General features: G+C 44.6%; 1 long non-coding RNA gene across 1 annotated transcript; it reads right to left on the bottom strand.

Moving 5' to 3' along the window:
- Window positions 1–11,082: 11,082 nt before the first annotated feature.
- On the bottom strand, window positions 11,083–12,333 carry LOC128348803 (uncharacterized). Its single transcript, XR_008318344.1, has 2 exons — window positions 12,208–12,333; window positions 11,083–11,172 (listed from the first exon to the last, which is right to left on the bottom strand). It is a non-coding gene; the product is annotated as an uncharacterized LOC128348803 (long non-coding RNA).
- Window positions 12,334–13,002: the final 669 nt, after the last annotated feature.

The following is a 13,002-nucleotide window of genomic DNA, read 5'->3' as shown; positions in this document are numbered from 1 at the left end:
AATTTACTCCAGATTTACTCCAAAGTCCCTGCAAGTTATCAGGGAGCAGTTCACACATAATTTGGGTTTTTCACTGTGTGTTAGAGTGTAGCCTGATTTATATCCTGGGTGAAAAAATTCCACTATTTGTGTCGGTTTTGGGGGACAACTTTGAGTTTGCAGTAAAGCCTCCTTGTAAACTCGTGGTAAAGCCTGCTATGTGTAAAATGTCCCTGCTGACACAAGATGATGACAACATTGTGGCTAACATAACAGCTTGTCAGGCAGTTCAGAGGCACTAAAGAATTTATTTGGAGTACATGTCTAGATGCTCCCCTTTTCTGGAGACAGCCCATGCACCACAACCTTGCACAGTGTTGAAATGAAGCCTAGAAGTTTGGGTTTTTTTTAAAAAAAAATAAATCTTAAGAACTTCAACTTATTTATTACTCAGCAACTGATTTGAACTAGGATAAAACAATGCTAAAGGAAGTTGTCAAAGGACGCATATTTTTACAGGGGTTATTCTACTGCAGTTGAACTTAGCAGAGAAACTCAATCTCAAATAAACCAATATGGCATTTCCAAAGAGAAGCAAATAATTCAACAGGAAGGTTTACAGTGCAAATATTATTTTCTTCTACAAGGTGGTCCCAAACTAACTATTTTTATTCTGTAGTTCAGAATATTGATGAATTGCCAACAGGCTGCAGAGATGGTGCTAACAAATTCTATGCATGGTAAAAAGTTGAGATGTGCAGAACCTTCTTGGAAAATGTTGTGACTCTGGGCTAAATGAATTTTTCTTTCCTTGAAATTCCTCGGATGTTTCTCATAAGCTGGAATGTTCAAATTTGTGTTGCTACTTCATAATCCAGTGACTATTCTGGTTGCAGATTTATCAGCTCAGTTCCAGCCAGCCAACAGGATATCCAGTGCTGAAGACAGACAGATGGCATACACAGCACAGCTTGAAACTATTCAGATGATCACCAGAAAGTGGGCTAAGGGAGCCTAGCCCACTTCCTGGTGATCGTCGGAACCACCGGGCTCACGGGCAAGCCTGATGGTTCCAAGGAGGTCAGACCACCTAATTCCCCTTCCCTTAAATGAGGTTAACGGAGCGAGCGCTTGCTTTTCTGCTTGTGTGCCACCATGCTGCATGGTGACACACAAGTAGACCCCTGACCAGGAGGCTACAAGTAGCCTCCCAGGCTTGGGGATTCCCCCATAATGCCCCACAAGGGCATCCTGTGGCTTCCGGGTGCTGGGCAGTCTGCGATCCCCACAGCCACCACTGGCTCAGGGACGGAGCCGGTAGTCATGTAGGCACCCGAATCAGTCACCCAGGGTTCCGCAGGCGAACATCTGCAGGGAGATCAGGCTAAGCCTGCTCTCCCCACAAACCACCTCGAGGTGCTTCACACAATTGTGTGAAGCGCCTCCTTGACTCATTCATGTTTTCTGTAGGCCTCAGATACCATGCATGGACCCACACCCTCTCAAAAATGGTTGCTATGCTAGTGAACAAAATTTTTGTTTCCCTTTAAATGATTGCTTGCATGTTGTGCTTCAAATGGAATATTTAAATTTGCTTCACAGTCTCACTTTAGGCAAAAATCCATTGCCATGCAGCTCAAGAACAAGAAGTCTCATGCTGTAAGCCAGCCTAGAATTACCTGCCACACGCTTACTTGTACCTCCAAGTGGCAGAGGGTGAGGATAACAGAGTGGTCAGAAGTTAAGGTATACAAAGTGAACAAGATTAGATTTGGAGCCCACCTTGATGCTCCAAGAGGACTACAACTTGAACTGGCACTTTGGGGGACCAGATCAATTCAACTGAACTCAGTTCAGAGCAGTCAATTTGATTTAGGGCCAAAGCTTTGGTATCGCCACCACCCTCACATCTCCTCCCTTATATTTACCTTACTTAGCTGAAAAAAAGGCAAGATGTTTTGGGAGTTTGTGATTATTTAGTGAAACACCAAGGAAGCTAACACTCCAGTTGCAGAGTACAGAATTTCAGGCCTGCTCAACTTCAGCCCTCCTGCAGATGTTGGCCTACAACTCCCATAATCCCTGGCTATTGGCCACAGTGGTTGGAGATTCTGGGAGTTGTAGTCCCAAAACAGCTGGGGGGCCTAAGTTGAGCAGGCCTGGTTTAGTTGTTGCAGCTATTTAAGTAACACGCATGGAGATCACTGTGGAGTCTAATTTTTTTAAAAACATTTATCTCCCGCTCTTCCTCTGAGGAGCTTATTTATACATGCTTATTTTTTATCCTCACAACAACCCTGTGAGGGAGGTTAGGCTGAGAGATGCATGACTGGCCCAGAGTCTGATTTATTGGTGAAATACATTTAAGATAGGAAAAGACCTATCCCATCTATCAGCTACATAATGAATAGGTAGGGAGAGAGAAAGATGTTCCCATCTTCTCTCTAGGAGGAAAGGAAGAGGACTGACTCACTACAGGAAGTACCTGAGGAGTCAAGGCAGAGGTCATAGAATAGAGGCAAGCAGAGACAGGTAAGGAGACCCTCACTAGCTACCTTTACTCCCAATGCCTCTGGTGGTCATTAGGATAGTTGGTGCAAAAGGTTGATGCACTGGTACCCCATCTCCAATACCCCTTCTCATCGCCTGTTGCACCGTCTCACGACTCCCATCTTCTCACAAAGCATCTGGAATCTGTCCCTGGGCAGTGGCTTAGTCAATCCATCTGCCACCATCTCTTCGGTTGGGCAGTACTCCAACTGCACTACCCCTTTTTCTTGCATTCACAGACTGTGGGCCGGGTCTCACGATCAGTGAGACCCGGTTTGGGGTGGTGAGCGGGGAGGGAGCCCTGGGCAGCTGGATCGGCCACCCACATGATTGCCGGCTCCGTGACGCAGCTGGTGGGGGTTGAGGTTAGTGGGGGCCAATTGGCCCCTGCAAGTTCCAGCATGCCTTGCGTGAGCGCGCAGGGCATGCTGGCGAGACCCCCAGAGCCAGGAGGCGGCTTTTCGCCTCGCCTTCGGGGGGGTCTCCGCGTGAGTAGCCGCGGCATGGAGCCGTGCCGTGTCTACTCACAATCAGAAAGCCCAGGTTTGCGGAACCCTCGCTCCACAAACCCGGGCTTTAGGGAGGGCTACTTGAGCGGGTTACCCGCTCATAAACCACCGGGCTCGCCTGCAAGCCCGGTCGTTTACACGATCAACAAAAATCGGGCTAGAATCTCCTAGCCCGATTTTTGTTGATCGTGAGAATAGCCCCTGTGTGTCATCACTGTAGACATGGTAACCAGGTTTCCCTCCTCTGGAGTTATCACTACCTTTCTGGGCTTTGGGCAGACAATTAGCATGCAAATACCCTGCTTTGTTACAGCTAAAACAATGCTTCTGTTTGCTGTAGAAGGCTGCAGAATCTATTTCTCCTTGTTTAAGGCTGAAATCTTGCAAGCATGCACTACAGTTTCCAATTCAAGTTTATCATGTGAAACTTCCAATGCCATTTTCACATGGTTATAACTCTGGGGCAGAGATCTCAGAATCAAGGCAATTAACACTTGGACATCCAAACTAGATCCATGTTTTTAAAGTAATCTGTGAATCTCCTGCATTCCACTTAGATGAGTTGAAAGATCGCCTCCTTCTTCCAGCTGCATTTTGCAAATCATTTGAATTAAAAAGACAGCAACGTTGGGGGAGACTCTGCCATACAACTTTTTGAGCTTTTTCAACACCTCTGAGGCAATTTTAGTCTCTTTGGAATGCACTGTTTTATTCATTTTATTTATTTATTTATTTACTTACTTACTTATTTATTAGAACATTTGTATACTGCCCAAAACTTACATCTCTGGGCAGTTTACAGCAGAATAAAAACAAAGTAAAACATTCGTTAAGACAAAAATGGGGGGAGGGGAAAAACACATTATGACAATTTAAATTTTTTTTAATAATATTTTAAAACAACATTAAAACCATTAAAACAACATTAATTAAAAGCCTGGGTGAAGCGATCTGTTTTTACAGACTTTTTAAAAGCCGTCAGAGATGGGGAGTCATCACATTTAGGAGAATCAAGCCATATGCTCTGTCATTCTGTGAATCTCATTAATTTTGGGCAGCCGCCCCATCTGTTGGTTGTGGTTCTGTGAGAGCTCCATTAATTCCTTTTGCCATCAGGATAGCTTCCATTTTCATAAACCATTGATTGTAATTCCTTCCATTCAGCTTAGAGAAGGCAGCACTGCTCACTTCCGGATCCATGGTGTCTTACTAACTAATTCAGCTGCACTTTAATAGGAAAACTCTGTTGCAGACTCTTGCTCGGCCCATAACCCTGTTGGGGTTTGTGATTATTTAGCAAAGCACCAAGGAAGCTACCACTCCAGTTACAGAGTGCAGCGTTTATTTGTTGCAGCCATTTAAGTAACATGCATGGAGATCACTGTAGAGTCTAAACTAAATTGATGTATTGGTGAGGTACATTTGAGATAGGAAAGACCTATCCTATCTATCAGCTACATAATGAGGCACTCCATATGAGCAGTGTGGGAGAGCTGGATGGGAGTAGGTGGGGAAACTGGGCTTGACCCGCTCTCCCTGCACACCAGCACTCAGCATGCCCTGGGTGGCTGGATCGGCCATCCGCACAATTACTGGCTCAGTCACAGAGCTGGTAGGGGTGGCAGGGATTGGGGCCACCCATCCCCCCAAAGTCCCAGCATGCCCCCTGCAAGTGCATGGGACTTGCTGGGGAGCCCCCCGGCCCTGGAAGGCATGTTGGAGCCTCATGGTTGGGGTCACCTCATGAGCCATGGCAACTCACAATTGAAAAAACAGGGTTAGTGGAATGCTTGCTCTGCTAACCTCATTTAAGGGTGGGGGCATTTAAGGAGGTTTTTTGGTGGGAGCTGCCTGGCTCCCATTGCAGCATATGACCTCCCAAACCTGGACTGGGCTCCCTTAGCCCGCTTTTGGGAGGTCATGAGAAGAGCCTCAATGAATAGGTATGGGGCGGTGGGGGAGAGAGAGAGAGAGAGAGAGATGTTTCCATCTTCTTTCTAGGAGAAACAGAAAAGGACTGACTCACTACAAGAAGTACCTCAGGAGTCAAAGCTGGGGTCATAGAGCAGAGGCAAGCTGGGACAGGTAAGGAGACCCTCACTAGCTTCCTCTGCTCTCAGTGCCCCTAGTGGTCATTAGAATAGTTGGTGCAAAAGGTCAATGCACTGGAACTCCATTTCCAACAGATGTTGGCAAGAGACCAGCAGCTGCAACGTGTGACTGCTCTTTCAAAAGTTCAGGAAAGGGGCTTTAAACAAACACCAAAAAAACCCTGCTGTCATAGGAAAGGCTCAGGATTTCTTGGGAACTGTAATCTTTTTCAATTTTTAACCATTTCAGAAGCCTCTGAAAAGACTTCAATTCCCAAGAAACTGTGCACCTTTCCAGGACTAAAGGTTTGGTTTTTTTTAATCAACCTTTTCCTATACTTTTGAAAGGTGACTACACATCACTACTGCTGCTCCCTCCCCATCGCTGCATGTAAACTCTTTTGTAGCCCAGTAAGGTAAGTGCATGGGAGGAGATGTGAGGGGAGGGCAGCGTGGGAGGAATTATAGAGGCTGAATTGATTCAAAATATATCTGGCCAGATCCAAGTTCAATTTGGTCCTGATTTCACTCAAAACAGATGGGTATTTGGTTCAGGCCAAATTGATTTGGACCTAGTTCAGCCAAAAAGGCTTGCACAGCCCTAGTCAGAACAGATAATTATATCTCCATGTGATTAAAGCCAGTGCCATGCTATACATTTTTTAAGCATGTATTTCATTTTTCACCCATTTTACATGTTATCCTTACAGTGTTATAGTACACAATAAAGAGGTTCCAGCTTTCACCATGAGACCTGCAAGGAGAAGAGGATGAATGTTTCAGAATGGAGTCTTGTGACTCCCTAGAATTCTAGTGAAGATCAGGACTTCACTGAGCTGCTGTGAGAGTCAGCACAGAACACATGTGGACATATGAGGCTTGTCTCTTCAGAAAAGATTGTCCTGCTTTTTTAACATGTTCAGCTTGAACAAGAATATTAACAGTAGACTACAGTTAGCTATACTCACATTTACGTTTAAATTCTAAACTTTTTAATGTCAGAGTCAGCTGGTGAACTACAATTATTTTCAACTTTATGAAGTATCCTACTTCTTACAATATAATACACAATTTTAAAATGGGCTTCAAAGTGAGTAACTCTCTAGGTAGGTTTTATAGAGCTTCTTTTATGGCTTTGTCACTGCTTGGGACAATTGTTATCAGTGGATAATTCCTCAAAATGTATGTCTATTTTGTTTTTTTCAGAATGTATTAAGCATACCTGGGGCTTTGAGGAGAATGCAATTTGTGACAATTGGGATTACAGTCATTATGCCAGAGAGAGAATCAGACACCTCTTAACAGGACTTCCTCCTCCATGAGCTAGAATACAGGTAAATCTTTGTTCAGACAACTGGAACTCATTTGCCACAGTAGGACATTTGTGTCCCCAAAGTCTTTCAGAACAGTCTATGGGAAATCTTATTTATATATTTAAAAAGTTTTTAGATTCTCATGAGTTTTTTATCTGGTGGTAAAAACTTCTAGGGTATTCCATAATGCAGAATAGGAGTTCAACTCAATACTACCTCACACAAGAGCAGCCACTCAAGACTATATGACACCCTATGAGAATATTTTCCTAATCAAGAATGGATAATATAAAATATACTTGGAAGTGACAATTGTGCACTTTTTATCCATGAAAAATATGTCTCAAGGTGCTGGATACACACGATCACCCTAGGGATGTGCCTGAACCAGTTCAACTTCTCTTTAGGGAAGCGCCAAACTGGCTTGGGCACCTGCATCTGAACTGCTTTGGTGGGGTGGGGATCAGATCTTTTAAAGAACCAGGTAAGCAGGTTCTTACCTGCTCCTCCACCGCCCCACTGCTTTTCTGGGTGTGGCACTCGCTTTCCAAAAGGCCGTGTGCAACTGCAGAGCTGCTCCAAGCAGCTTGAGCGCGCCATTGCCATGCACATGGCTGCCGCACATGCTTGGTGGCCATGCACATGCTGATGCTGCCTGCAGGCTGTTGGGAGCAGCTCTGCAGCTGCGTGTGGCCTTTTGGAAAGTGAGCACCACACCCAGAAAAACAGTGCCCTGCTTACCTTTTTTTTTTTTTTTTAAAGGAACTGATTCCCCGCCCCACCAAACCAGTTTAGATGTGGGTGCCCGAGTCAGGCATATCCCTAGATTGCACCCTTGCACTCTTGTTAATTAAGCCTGAATAACTGCTGCCTCTAGGGTGGGAAATAGCTCCTTCACTTCTTCTCTCTACTCTGGATGCACTTTAGGGATAGTTAATCTGCATTACCTTGAGTATTACCTTATGATTATTTCTGACCTTCTCTTCAGTGGAAGTAACTTCTTTGTGGCCAGACAAGCTGTTCTCTAAGTCACCCACACTCTAGGCACTGATCTGCAATATGAAGATAATAATAAGGGTTTCTGTAGGAATTACTGAGAAAATGGACTTGTTCTTACAATCCACGTGATCCATAATTAAAGGGCTAACTATGATCGCTGAGCCATGGGTGCTTCTGCCAGCTGTGATGTGAGAACCCATGCTTTACTGGCAATTGTAGTCTTGCCACCATGATTAATTAGGATTAAAATATGATTGGCAACTATGATCAGATCACAGATGCCAACAGTAGTCTAATCTTCGTTAACCAGTGGGAGTATGGTTGCAGGTAAAGTGTGGGTTCTCACATCATGCACACCCAGCTCAGTGATCATAGATAATCCTTTAACTACTTCATGAGAACAAGCCCACTATGTATTGCTTTCTTTGAACATTTATCATGTACTAGGTAAGTGTTGTTATGATGGTAAGATTATTTAAGATTTGAGCACAAAACTTTAAACAGCACAGACATTTTCGAGGTCCATGACACAAGTTGGGGTTTTTTTAAGTCAAAGCAGTTAGTTACAGTTTTTCCTCAGCAATTACTAGTTAGAGGGATAGTATCTTTGAATAGTATTTCTAACTGATCGCAAAAATTCAAATGATGAGCTTCTGGTTCTCAAGGAAGGAAGGAAGGAAGCCTCTCTCTCAGGAAGGTAACCCTCTCTCAAAAGTGACGAATTGTCTGTTACTGCTTATGGTTAAACAAAAGCAAGCAAATAAAGAATTGTTAGTTGTTTAAATAGTTAAGAGTTTCCAAACTTGTTTCATTTGGATTTTGGTGTTCTTGTTACATTAAGCTCAGAGGACTAGAAGGGGAAAACAAATCATGCTATAGCTGTATGCTTCCTGTTCGTAGTTGTGGGAAGTTGAATGCAACATTACAGGACCAAATCCAAATAGGGGCAATGAAACAACATATTTATTCTAATCACAGATCATGACCAGCTAGGGTTTTTTGAGTTTTATAGAACTCTTCCTCAGGCTCAATGCCTTGAAAAAAGAGGGGAAAGTGCAGGAAGTGGAGATATAAGGATATTTCTGGTCAGCAGCATGGTGGAAGCCCACATTGCAGTGTGCTACAATTTAAATATGAATGTTATCCATAAGGCTGAGCTGAAAGTACCCAGTGGGGTTGGGGGCAAAAGGAGGGAGAAATCAGCTTACCATTTGTTGGCTCCCCTCATTTTGCACCACCATCAGTTTTGCAGGAGCAATTTTTCTGATGGCCATTGGCCAGCAGCCACTGCCCACCCACCCCAGAATGCCCCTAGGATTGATGCAACATCATCATGTGAAGCGGCTTCACACAATGGCCCATAAGTCAATGCAAAGTAAGTAAACGGGAGCCAGAAGTTCACATGGTGTACACTTTCTGCTTGGGCATGTTGTCCAAACCTGCCAACATGTCCCATTATCAACTTCTGCCCGAGACTCTACCAAGAATCTTGGTAAAACTTCAAATCTAGATTTTAAAGTTAGATGGCGCCATTTTGGCTCAGCACTGATATTTCAATCTCTCACAATAAATTGTTCTCTTGGTATGGCTTTACCTGACAAATCAGAAAGGTGATTAGGGATATAATAAAGGTCCTTGATGACCTGGAATATCTCTTTAGCCTTGGGAATGCAACATCCAGAGTATGGAGAGATGACTGGAAATGGTGCCAGTTTCAATTTAGCCAGAGAGGCTTGGGAAGCTGAATTTAAGACAACTAGAAGCAGCCTTAGATGCAGTGAGGGTCCACACTGATCTGATGCACAATCAGCAGTTCCACTGTGCACTGCATATATACTTGTAAATAAACATGCATAACGAAGATGGTTAAGGATCTAGTTTTTACTCATTCAAAGGAACTAAACTTTGCAGCACTATTCCTAAACTTCTCACCACTTGGGGAAGTGTGGATTGCTTAGAATTCTAATGCACCACATGGAGGGCTAATTAGATTATATCGTGCCAACAACAGATGATCATGGGTTGCACTGAGGCATACTAGAACAAAGAAGTGCTATATGCTCTTCTTTATGCTGTTTAATGCCCTTTAAACATTAAATAGCCAACAGTTATTTAGATCTGTCTCTGACACTGATTAGAACACACAAGTCATTTTTAAGGGACCAGGATCAATTCACTTCAGAGAAACAACAATAAACATTTATGGTAATTTTTTAAAAACACTGGTTATTTTGAAATCCAGAGATTGGGGTGCAGGAAAAAAAGCACACTGGCAGTGCTAATCCCATAGCAACTCTGCACCTCTCTTCCTATAGTACATTGCCAATTTACATGGTGATAGAAATGCCCAGAAGTGAAAGAACTTTGTAGTGGTTATGATTCTAATTCCTTCTTGGTATTATTTTCTACTTTAAGACCAGACTTGATCTCAACATGCTGATGAAAATTAGCCCTGGGCTTTACTGTAGTTACTAAGGCAATAAATCAGCTACGGCTTGACGTTTCACCCTTCCCAGATGGCATTTCCATATATTTCTTTCACAGCCTCAAATACTATAGTGATAGAAAAACAAGCTAGTGGTAGACGTAATCTCTGTGTAATGTCAGTGCATAGCATGGGCTTCAGACTGAGCATAGTTTCATTAACATAAGCATGCTCTATTTTCCTTATCTTATATTAAATATCAGAGGAGAGGCAATAAGGGCATGCAGGTGACCAAAAAATGCGGGTGGGGTGGAGGGCTGGCAGGGGAAGCAGACTCCCTGATATGGGGTGCATTAAAAAAGCACACTGGCTGTGCTAATCCCATAGCAACTCTGCACCTCCCTTCCTATAGTGCAAGGCCAATTTACATGGTGACAGAAATGCCCAGAAGTGAAAGAGCTTTGTAGTGGTTTTGTTTACAGGCTCTGCCTCTTGCGCAGCATAGGAGCTGTGCTGCAGTGAGCAGCAGAGCAGGGATCCAGAGAGGAAGTCCTCTGGCATCATTCAATACACTGTACCAGGAGTGCAATGCATTGATGGATAATACTCCCTCAGCTCAGCCCTCTTGACACTCAGGGCTGTGTGTGACACACATGACCCGATTATGTCCTGATTCATGCTCTTAAGGGTGATCTTGCCCCACCCTGCCTTGAGGAAACAGGAGGCAGTAGGCGGGGTTAGAACCAGTAGGTGAGGAGGGGTGGAGCTTGCCCATCAATTCTTGCATCTCCCTGCTCTCCTCACCATTCACAACTTCAGGGCTGTCCCACCCCACCCCCTTACTTGCTCTTAAAGAGAGATTTTATTTTAGGAAGGTGTCTTTTGGGGATAGACATAGATATTCTTGCTGAGGTGGGAGACACCCCCAGAGAAAGATATTAGTGTACGCAAGTATGCAAAAGATAAATGGTTTAATCTGAATCATTTCAGGTTTGTTGTATTCCTTTTCTTTACTTTCATTTCCTCCCCCTTTCAGATTGTAGAAAAAGAGTTTGTTGTGTTAGTGAACAGCATAACATTTATTTAGAAGCCCCTGTATAATTATACCTATTTAATGGTTGGTTGTCTTAGTATTTTAGATGGTCAACTTTTGATAATCCTAATATGTTTTTATATTTGAGAAATATTCCTTAAATATGAGATTGAGCCCACACCAGTCTAGAACATGCAGTTTAATGGCATCATTAAAAGTCAAATAGAAAGGTTGCACCCAGCTGCTCCCTGCACCTTCTTCTGCTGCAGAGATCCTGGGCAAGAGAAAAAGGGGCATGGGGGGGGGGGAGAAATGGGATGGTCTGTGTTAATGTATTGCTAGAAAGCCCACACCCTTTAAATCCCTGCACCCCCTTCTGTTTGCAAAACAAAAAACAAAACCCTTAAGCTATATGCACAAATATATGGTGTATATATGTATAGATATATATAATTAATATAGAAATATAGAGCTATAGATTTAAAATCTTTTTGATATAATATTTTATAAATTGCTTTTACAGTTGCCTATGAGGAAGAGGACTTTCATGCTCGGAAGGCATCAGGCAGTGATTGAATAAATTATTCATTAATAATCATTCAGCATTCTTGGGAATTCCCCCTCTCCTCCCCCCCCCTTTGGCAGTGATCTTGCTCCGTCTAGTTTTGATGAAGCATGAGCCGCAGGTGGGGTGAGGAGGGGCAGTGCCTGCCCAGCCATTCTGGTACCTCCCTGCTCTCCTCACCATTCATGGCATCTGGGCTGTCCTCCCTCCCTCCCTGGGGACAGGGTGGGGTTCTGCTGGTCACCTTTTTACTGTCAGAGCAGGAATTTTTTGTTCCCCAGCAAATTGGCCAAGTTGGGTTTTCACTTTTGTTTTTGCCTAATTCACCCTGTTAATTCTAGTTAGTGTTAAGATACAAGAGGCAGACTAAATGCAAGCAGGGGAGAGATTTAAGGTAGGTTTTTGATGAGCATCCTTGGGGATGGTTAAAAGGGACGTACTCAATCTGCCCCAATGGCTTAGTGGTGTGAGGGCTAAGAGTTGGACTCCTACCACATTGGTGGCACTGCTCACCTCAAAAAGTGAACAGCTGCTGGGGGGTGACGCTTCTGAATGGCTTTGACCCCTTGAAGGGTTTGGCAAGGAGGAGCAGGGACCAGAGAGGCTCTGATCCTTTGCTCTGAGCCAGGGTGTGATCACCCAGGCAGGCTTTGAAGAGGATACTAGTGTCTGATCTCTGGCCTAAGTTAGTGTCTGCACTACCTGAGGAGTGGAGCACAGACCTGTAGCAATTCTTACAGCTACCTTGACTGGATAAAGTTGTGGCCCTTTCACCCCACATCTGGTGGGTTTTGTCATTTCTGCCGTGTTTTCATTGGTGTGGAGACAATTATGCTGCTTGCTGCCTGATTAGGCAGAGCGGCTGCTTTCCCTCCGTCCCCCTGCAAGAAGCACGGGATGCAGGTGAAGTCTGATTGGCTGTCCTGCACATGTGGCAGGGTGGAGTTTAGTCCCTCAGTCTGTCTCGGCGTTGTGAAGCCTCATTCCGCTTTTAGGAGGCAAACTGGATGGATGTGTTTTCAGCTGAGCGACCTTGGGGGGTTCCCACCCAAGCGGTAGGCATTTTCCCGGTCTCCAGAGGCAGCAGTGGGAGGGGTGGTGGTTTTGGACCCCCCCACACACACACGGTTTGGAGAAGGGCCCTCTGGTCGGGCTAGGGCAGCAGGGCGGGAGGCCAGGCTGTGCAGCAAACAGTGGGACGCGCCCGGTGGGCTCCTCCGGAGTCATCCAGCTTGCTCCTGGGGGCAGTTTTGGGGTGGTTGCTGCTTCTCCCACCCTCTCTCTGGGACTGTGTCAGGCCCTCATTGTCAGGTGGTCCCCACAGTGCGGGGTTGGGTGGTGTGGTTCCCACCTGGGCATTTAGCAAGCCAGCTGCAACAGGAGCCCTTGGGTCTGTTTATGTGTAGTGCCAGCACGATTTATCATGGGGCCCAAGAAGGCAAAAAGAAAATCTGGAAGGAAACCTGTGCAGCCACACAGGAGGCCTGCCCCTGGGTCTGATTAGTCTTCAGATGAAGATAATGATATGGGTACTATCAA

The sequence above is a fragment of the Hemicordylus capensis genome, chromosome 3 (assembly GCF_027244095.1).
Source record: "Hemicordylus capensis ecotype Gifberg chromosome 3, rHemCap1.1.pri, whole genome shotgun sequence".
Taxonomy (NCBI): domain Eukaryota; kingdom Metazoa; phylum Chordata; class Lepidosauria; order Squamata; family Cordylidae; genus Hemicordylus; species Hemicordylus capensis.
This window is presented reverse-complemented; position numbering and strand designations above follow the sequence as displayed.